Consider the following 9,640-nt stretch of genomic DNA (forward strand, 5'->3'; position numbering starts at 1 on the left):
TGGCATAGCAACGCTTCATCACTTCCTTTTTAGTGCAACACCTTAATATTTTGTGTATTAACCTGCCAAACCTACTCTGTTAAGATTAGGCTACATTTTTAAGATCAAGTGCGTGGGTGTATCTACATGATGGCTGGGGGAAGATGGAGAGAGTATAGTGGGCTACACATACTCAGTGAAATAAGCTTGGCTGAGGAACCTTGTTAGATAGTCAAATGTAAACTTATAGATTAGTTATAGCTGAATTTACATTGAAATACACATATAACCGCTCATAGAATCTAAGCCCTGATTTTTCCTGAGTCTCGGACTGTTTTTGGAGATCGCTGACAAATTGTCAGGTTGGAGGCGAATTGCCATGCACTCTGCTCTGGCTCGGTCGCTATGTGTGAATTGCTGAAAGATGTGAGCTGAGAACTCCCAGAGTGCTCGCAGAAGCCTCGCAAGCCCACAACAAATATCTAGGGGGTTTAATATCTGGACCTGTTGGCGACTCCACTTCCAGTAGTGTGAAAAGTAGAAGTTAGAAGTGAGTATAAATAAGTGCAGCGAGTAGCGAGTAGACATGTGAGAGCAGAAAGCCGAGGGTGGAGTTCATGCATTTTCTTATCCACATTTTTTCCCTTTTCTTCAGTATGTTTTTACTGCAAATCAGAGCCCAGACAACTTGTATCATTTTGGAAGGAAAAAAACATATCATGTGCATGGCATCGCATCGGTTCTCTTGTGTGTAGTTTCTGGAGAGCTGACAGCCTCACCGCAGGTTCCTCCACCCTTGTAATTTGTGACCCCATGTCACTGATCAGTCGTGTAGTGTGCCAACCACAACCACTAAAAGATCCCCCCCCCTACAAGACAACAGGTTCTGTAGTTTGACTCTGAAACTCAAGCAGTGTGTACACAACATATGCATATGAAATATATGAAGACCTGTTATCTGACCTGTGGGAATCCTATGTCAGATCATCAACAGGTCCAGGAGCCACCCTGGGAAATAAAATGAATGAACAACTGAATGAAAAACCTGCACATGCTTATACTTGGTTAACCTTCAAGGCTTGTGCCACACTCAATCATTATGGACACAACAGGCTCATCGTCCTCATCTGGTGCTTATATGAGGTGCAGAATGGAGCAGGTCGTTTTGCGGCATCCCGGGAATTTAACTGTAGTGCACCATGGGAATCTTCTCTCCAAACGCTGGAGATAATGAGTAACAGATGTGTGAACGAGGAGCAGCAGTGAACGCTATAGGGCTGCTCATAAAGTTCACACTCATTACAAATCTGAATAGTTCTGAGATCAGTTCAGAAGAGAGCACTGAGAAACATGCTGCTGGGATGGCTAAAGTCAAACTCGCGCCTCTGCTAGAGAGAGAAGCTTTGCTCACTGGTGCCTGCAGCCTATATACTGTAGGAGTAAATAAGGAAAATGACCACCCCACCCACCCACCTGACCTGTGGGAAGAGGCTTCTGAGAGAACACTGGCACTGAGCTGATGCCATTTGACAAAATTAGAGTGACCTTTATGATGGGTCCAATGTGCAGTGTGGGCGTGTGAGCTGGGGAGATAGGCTTGCTCTTGTCTGTTGTTAATGTCTTGTTTATCGTGTTTGTTGTTCATAATGTCTGGAAAGGCTAGATCAGTAGGCCTTTACGACCAAGTGGCACAGCCGCATCACTCCTCTATAATGTTCCACTGCCATCCCTCCTCTCCCCTCCCCTCGCCTATGTGCTGTTAAGTAACACTGGGTAATCAAGGACCACCATCAGCACTGTACGTAATAAATCAGTAATAAAACACTCAGCACGAACGAGTGGGTGGAGGACCTTACTTCTTCAATAACATAACCTAGGGATTTCACAGACATCGCTTAAACATTACTCTGTAACTCAAACCAGCTTCATTGGCTGTTGCATAAAGGTGGTCTGTAACCAAACTAAGGTTCGTAGCGGGCGCATGCTTAATTGGTGCAGACCCCTACTTGGGTCACAGCTGCTTTCAGTGCAGCACATTTAGGCACCATTGAGAGATAATGAGGGATTTGTGAACAAAAACAAGTAGAAGGAGGTCTCGCAAAGTGTGTGTATGTGTGTGTGAGTATCTCATATCTATAATGCAGTCATTCCCTGATGTTTTAAATGGCCTTAATGGGATCAGGTTTCCTGTGTTATACAAGTAGCACACAGGTGCTTAATGAAAAATGTGTTTTTCTGTCCTGCTCTAATCTCCCCCGATTTCAGGAGATGAGACACGGCGTCAGCAAGCTGAAATTTGCTGGCTGCTTTTTTAAAGGCAAGTGCGTTTTACTTGGGAGCCTGAAGGCAAATGATAGCTCAGAACTTTTGTCAACAAACCAACTTTTTGTTTAGCAATTAATTCCCCACTAATTGAAAAGGAATGTCAGAGGTATTCATTTTAGCAATTGTTTAACAAAAGGAGTTTTAAGTCGTTATGTGGGATTTTATGCTGTTTTTCAACAGTTTTGACAATAAACCCAGGACTGTGTTTGTTAGAATGAGGTCCGTGATTGAACTTAGAATCCAGAGATAAGTGCTCACCTAATCATTTCAATCCTAGAAAAGAAAAGATGAGTAAACACTGCAAACATGCTGTAAATAAATACTGCGTTTCGATTACAACCATTCATTAGAGTTGCCAACTTCCTCAAATGGGAATAAGGAATGTGTGGAGATCCTTTAGCTGGTTGTGTTGAGGAACTGAGGAACTCCAAATACTGTGGAGAAACCCAGGTGTCAGACTACAGTTGGCCTTGTACTCTCTCTCTCTCTCTCTCTCTCTCTCTCTCCCTCTCTCTCTCTTTTAAATCACAGCCATTAGTAGCAATTTGCCCAATCCTCTCTGTATTTCTGTGATCTGGCGGACTAAGCTCTGAGTTCCAGAGTCATCAGATCGTTGTACTCTTCCCACTACAGAACTTCTTGTCTTGTAGGGGGATCTTTTAGTGGTTGTGGTTGGCACACTACACAACTGATCAGTGACACAGGGTCATGAATTACAAGATCTTTCACCAGGAGGAACCCTTGGTGAGGCTGTCAGCTCTCCAAAAACTACACACAAGAGAACCGATAATAAGCTTCTTCCTTCCAAACTGGATGTCCGTTAAAAACGAGTGATACAAGTTGAGCTCTGATTTGCAGTGAAAACACACTGAAAAAAGAAAAGAACATGGATGAGAACATGGATCAGCTTTCTCCTCTCACATGTCTTGCGATACTATTGTATTTATTGCCAAAATTGTTGAAAGGCGGCATAAAATCCCACATGACAATTTAGAAGTCCTTGTCTTTAGCAATTCCTAATGTTAATACCTCCCACATTTCTTTTCAATTCCAGGGGCTATTTCTGAATTCTTTTAGGAATTCATAAGCTGTTTGTGCTCTGAAAAACAACGAGAACAGGACAGCAATAATTTTGTTCAAAAATAAAAGAACAATGATTCCTCAGTGTGTTAATCAGTGTATTTGGTACACTTACGGTTAACAAGTGTCTTTTCCTACTATGAGTCCCGCCTCCCTGACCCACAACACTAACAGGACTGGCTTTGCCATTTCTTGCTAACGTGTGGGAAGCTGTGGTTGTAAGAACCGCCCATGCTCTGCCGTAGAAGTGCACTTAAGCTGAGTGAGAGACAACATCCAAGAATTGTGTGGGGAAAAAACACACAACTGTGTCTCATACTGATTCAGTAAGAGACAGTATTTTTTGTTTGTTAGTTTTTTTAATTGCGGAACGATTCTGTAAGCTATTATAGCTGCAGAACTGGTGGCAACCCTAAAAGGTAGTGTGTCTGTGTTTGTTTGGCAGTTAACCTAACTTGGTGATACAGTACCACAGTAATAGTGATAATAATAATTCAACAAAGCCATTAATAGTTTAGCTTACTGTTCATATGGATGCATCAGTGTGTTATTTGGCATGAGCCGTCAATGTAGTAGCTCAGGCAGAGGAGAGGCAGGTAGAGAGGCAGGGTCACAAAAAGTCCAATGACGACTGAATTCAGTATAACAATCATTAAAAGTAGATACCTAAATTGTGTTTGGTTTTCAGTTATGAATATGTGTTTGTTTAGATATTCTATCATGAAGTACAGCAATGTTAGAGGTCCATGTAAATGCAAAAAGCCTCAGCTCCCATGGAGGACTGCTTTTTATGTCCCCACCAATGTCAAAATCAAACCTACACCTTTGAGGAAGACTGTTTACTGTTCTTGGCTTGCACACACAAACACACACACAAACAATATTTTGTCAGTCTGTCAATTATTAAATGATTTAGACGATTAAATGATCAAAACTGTGAATGATTGGGAAAAAATTATGCTTCTGTTGCTAAAATGTGTGCACACATTTTGCGGTGTATTTGGCATTATCAGTGTTGTACTGAATTTGCAGCTGTCTTGGCAACTGTAGTCACTGCAGAAAGCTCTTACTTTGTTCTCTTTTTCTGTTGGCTCAGTCATTTATCTGCAATCAATGACAAAAACACCAACAAGTAAAAAGGTCCCAAAAAGTGCCAAACAATTTTACTATGACCACAGGAAATCTTGAAATGTGGCCTGGAGGCAGTAATCAGGAAAAGTAAACAACAGTGATGCTGTTCTCCTGCAGAATACAGCAGCATTGTGTTTGACACAGCTTTAAACTACTGTGCTTTTTATATTAGAAAAACTCTCAATCTGATGAGCAGCATGAAGTGCCATATGCGTGAAAGTGGTGAGAGAAAGAGACTAAACTGCTTGTCATTTGCTAGTAGTATGTTAGCTAGCATAATAGCTACTCTAGCTCTAGTTCTAATTCTAATTCATTACAGATCATGTTCCCTATAAATGTATGAAAATGTCAGCTGGATAAGCTGTTACACTAGCTAGCTAGCACACCTGCTATACAAACCACAGACTAACCAATTGTTTCAAGCTCTTTCGCCGCTGTCCATGCAGTGCAGTATTTATAGTGTGTGGTGCTTCAGTTGGGTCTGTAGTAAATTTAATCTTGACAATTAATGAGATTGGAACAATGTTAGCAAGTTAAATTGTAATTTGATTGTATTTGGCATTGGCCACGTTGTCAGCCCAGGTCTTGCAACATCGGGACTGCTGAACTTATAGGCAGGGGACTGAGCCTACACCCTGAGCAGTTGTCGGAACCAAACTGGTGGTGTCACTTCTGAAAGCAGCAACAAAAGTGTGTAATTTGAGGTCTCCTGGTAGAACTTTCACCAGAGATTTTCCTAAAATGAAAAGATTTTGTTGAACTTAACAAGTTTTCATTCGGGACCGCAATGCCTGAGGCTAATAATGAGACCAAAGCTAATTATGTAATAGCATAATTACATATACATAATACAGTAAAATGAGAGTAATATGTCTAGACTTCTGTTAGTAAAAACACAGCTAAAGGCAGAGTTCACTTTGCAGCCACCTGCAGCCTGTTTGTAACCCAATCACCAACATACGTCAGTGAGTACTACAGTGCTAAAGCGATTTCAGCAGTATCTGATGTCTGTAATCTAGTTGTCTGTGGAAGTGGCCATCATGTTTCTAACAGTTTATTTGCAAACTATTCAACTCCATGGCTGATTAAAGTGCTTGGTCAGGTAAAAAAGAATATAGGGTTGCGGGTAATACTGCTGTGCTGCACAATGATACTTCAACAGTTCTGTTCCCGAGTCATGACCATGCCCTTCCAGTGAGGTGGGTATACTTTACTTTATGAGGTGTCCTAAACCTAGGAACTCTATATTTAAACAATCTCAACCTTATATGGACAAAAGTATCGGGACACTGCTCATTCATTGTTTCTTCTGAAATCAAGGATATTAAAAAATGTGCTTATGCTGCTTTGTTGTTTCTACTGTCCAGGGAAGACTTTCTACTTGATTTTGGAGCATTGCTGTGAGGATTTAATTGCAATCAGCAACAAGTGCATTAATGAGGTTGGAATGTTAGATGGTATCAATAGGTTCATGTTGATCTGCTACTACCTGAATGGATTCACTAGAAGGGTTGTCAACATAGAGCTGGGCAATATGACAATTTTTCATGATAGATTTGTAATCTTTATAACAATATGCTTTTCTAAATATATTAATCAGCTGCATATTTCATTACAGACAGTGTAATTAGACTGGTTTAATTCAATGAAGAGCAGCAGATGTTTTCAGTTCTTGAATAGTTTTTAAGAATGTTTTTATTCTGTGATTACATGTATTGTGATAAATATTGTGTATCGCGAAAAAAGTTGTTAAATATTGTGATATAGTATTTTTACCATATCGCTCAGCCCTATGTTCACATACCTTTGAACATATAGAGTACTTTATACAGTCTTACTAGCTGTATGTAATCCCTCTATTTCCTCATTGTTTTGTTTCCTCAAGACGTGCTGTTTCCATGCAAACGAAGTTGTATCATCTTGTCTGTGCTGTCTGCTGGTAAGCTTCATTCAGCACTACAGTCACCCTTCTGTAACCCTTCTAAAAACTTTCCCTTTTCCGTTTTTGCTAAGCTGTGGCAATAAAACTGACATCAGGCAGCTGGTCTCAGTGCACTGAAGAAGAAATAAAAACATAACTATAATATTAAATTATTATTAGAAAATGAAATGGAATCAAATTAAAACATAATAATAGCATAATAATATATCAATCTAAATGAGACAGTGAACAACAGTGAAGGTGCTGCAGCTGATTAATATACATTTCCTGAACTGTGCTGTCAGCTAATGCATTCTTTTTCCATGGTGGCTCTCAGTTCCAGGCCGACATTAAAACTGGAAACAAGAGAAGCTGCTCAACATGAAAGATTTCTTTGTAAACTTGTGGACATATTTCTCTAAAGTATTGATCCAAATGTGAGGTCTTTAAGCAATAGAACACGAGAGGGAGTGTGTTCCTGCGAATAACATTGTGATTTGGTGACCGTAGATTATCACAACATATTTTTATATGTTGTGATATATAGATTTTTATACAACAATTTTTACAAAATAATGAAATTAAATAAATCGAAGAAGCCCTGGATACCGTACTGAATATGCTTAAGTACTGTCAATTCCTTCCGCCAAAAAGTAGTTCCACAACAAAGGAGTTATTACTGTGCATTGATGACAATTCCAAAACACCAGGACCAACTAAGTGGAGTTTTGTTCAGGTTCCAGTTGAGCCCTATAAACAGTCCAAGATAAATGCTGATACTATAAGCCTTACCTTTTTTGTGGTACAGATTGAGCCACAGAACTGTCAAACAATCAGCTTGCTGGTTATGCCCTGAGTGGGGGAGTGTTGACGTTCTAGTGGGCAAACCCCCCCCCTCAGTGTGGAGAACGATACAAACTATTCATGAGATTTTTGTCAGATTTGATCAGTGATTTAAAATAGGTAATCAGTGGTTCAGTTTACAGCATTTTGGTCTCCCCCATTCATAGAGATGGGAGCCTGGAATGGGTGTCTTGTGTGACTAGAAATTACTGCACAGCAGCGTTGCCGAGTGAACAGACTTTCCTGCAAGGACTTTGCTTCAGTTGATCCTTTTCAATTGTTGTCCTTGCGTTACAAATATCAGCATGGGTAGAATGCTTCTCAGCCAATCAGACTGTTGCATAAAAAGTGTTTTTTTGCTTGTACAGAGCTGATGGAAATATAGCTGTGGTCATGAAAAAACCTGACTTCCATTGACTTCCATTAAGAGTTAATTGTTCATTCTCCTAGAAAGTTGCAGTTTTGAAGGTTTCTGCATAAATACACTATATATAAGTCAAGTCAAGTCAAGTGGGTTTTTATTGTCATTTCAACTATATACAGAGTACACAGTGAAACGAAACAACGTTCCTCCAGGACCATGGTGCAACATAGACAACATAGCAGCCAGACAACACAACACAGTACAGACAGAGAATAATAAATAATAATGAGCAGTGCTGGTAGAGGCAATGCTGCCTTGCGAAAGCTGCTCCAAGACAGAGTCAAAAAAGTGTCATTTACAGAAGAACATCTGAGATACAGGGAGAGAAAAGAGGAAAGGCTGAAGGGCAATAAGTTCATCTCCCCTACTCCTCATCTCATCTGTCTCTCCTACCCACATATCTAATAATCCTGTTATTGTGGGTTATACCCCCCTCCCTCCTCAGATACTGTAATAAACAACATTAGTGGTTGTGTAAGTCTGTGACTGGGGTCTCTAATTTGAGAACAGAAAGACAGAAAGGCATTGGAGCTACACTTCAGACAAAGTGATTGAGTTACCTGCTCCTCATCAAAAAAACAAGCGGGCCACATCTTAATGTCCAATCTATATGCATCAGGCTACCAGCTAGAGAAATTCACAGGATGTCTTTCATACCAAAGAGTCCACTGAGGAAGATCAGTGCTAAAGCTACATAGAGGTCAGTTACAAGGCTGTCAGATTAATGAATTAATGTCTGACAGCATATTTATAAAGAATATAGAATATTATTCTGTATTAATAAACGCTGACAGTTTATTCTATTCGTTGCTGTAATGTCTTACAGCACACTGATGCTTAGTGATTTTGATTTTGTATTTTTATTTGTGTGTGTGTGTGTGTGTGTGTGCTTAGACGCCACTAAATAGAAAAGTCAGTATCAATACACAACACTACACTTCACTCAGATTGTGCAGATGGCACTTGGCATGTGCTCAACACAACAATGGCTCGTTGTTCAATTCTGAAAGCTTGCCAGAGGTGCCTGGGCCAAATTACAGTCCTTTAATTGTGCAGTCTCGACATATTATACCTATTTTCCACAAGTTTTCATAGTTCCTGGGATCTTGAATGAAATGTCTGTAACACACTTTGGTCAAAATACCACAAAGATCAAGCAGCACAGCACTCATTCTCACCCTGTTTAAACAGCCCTGTTCAGAATAGTCCTTTTAAGTGTCTGTTCCTTATATAACAATAATAATAATAATAATAATAATAATAATAAATAATAATGAGACGCTGTTCTGTCTGTCTGTCTTACTCATTCTCCCACACCCACCCCCACTTCAACCCACACACACACACACTCCTTCTCGCTCTCTCTCTCTATGCTAAGTCTGTTGTACCTTTCTGTTTTTAGGTTTCCAGCTACTCAAATCAGGATGGGAATGAACTCAGAAGCCCTTTCTTTTTATTTACTGCTGCCTGCAAAAATTTGTTTTGTAGTGACTGTGGTACATTTTCAATGTAGCGTGTTTGGCAACCCTACTGCCTGTGATTCACATGTTTATTTATTTTGTTTGGCCTGGAACAACATTAAAAACTGTGAAGAACTGTCAAGACTGATAATAATCCAGAAATTAATAGAACAAATTATTGTCATTCGATTAATGAAGAAAACAATGAGCAGATTAATCTGTAATAAAAATAATCATTATTTTAAAAGAAAATAGTTTTCAAATCTTTCTTATTTATGTGTTTTTATATTTATTTTATTATCAAAGTGTATACTTTTCCATCATAAAATACAGGAAAAATATTTATCTATAGTGAAGCATTTGTTCAATTGAAAACCTTCTGTTTCACTCCCTTATTCCCTCCCCATTCACTCCCTCACTTCCCATTATATCTGATAATAATAATAATAATAATGTAAATTTACTGTATACTGTGAT

The 9,640-nt window shown here is 39.4% G+C and overlaps 1 long non-coding RNA gene across 1 annotated transcript; it reads left to right on the top strand.

Moving 5' to 3' along the window:
- The first annotated feature begins 5,903 nt into the window (after positions 1 to 5,903).
- Positions 5,904 to 9,361, top strand: LOC140550109 (uncharacterized). Its single transcript, XR_011979053.1, has 3 exons — positions 5,904 to 5,956; positions 6,401 to 6,454; positions 9,106 to 9,361. It is a non-coding gene; the product is annotated as an uncharacterized lncRNA (long non-coding RNA).
- The last annotated feature ends 279 nt before the right edge of the window (positions 9,362 to 9,640 follow it).

This window comes from Salminus brasiliensis, chromosome 2, assembly GCF_030463535.1.
Source record: "Salminus brasiliensis chromosome 2, fSalBra1.hap2, whole genome shotgun sequence".
NCBI lineage: Eukaryota > Metazoa > Chordata > Actinopteri > Characiformes > Bryconidae > Salminus > Salminus brasiliensis.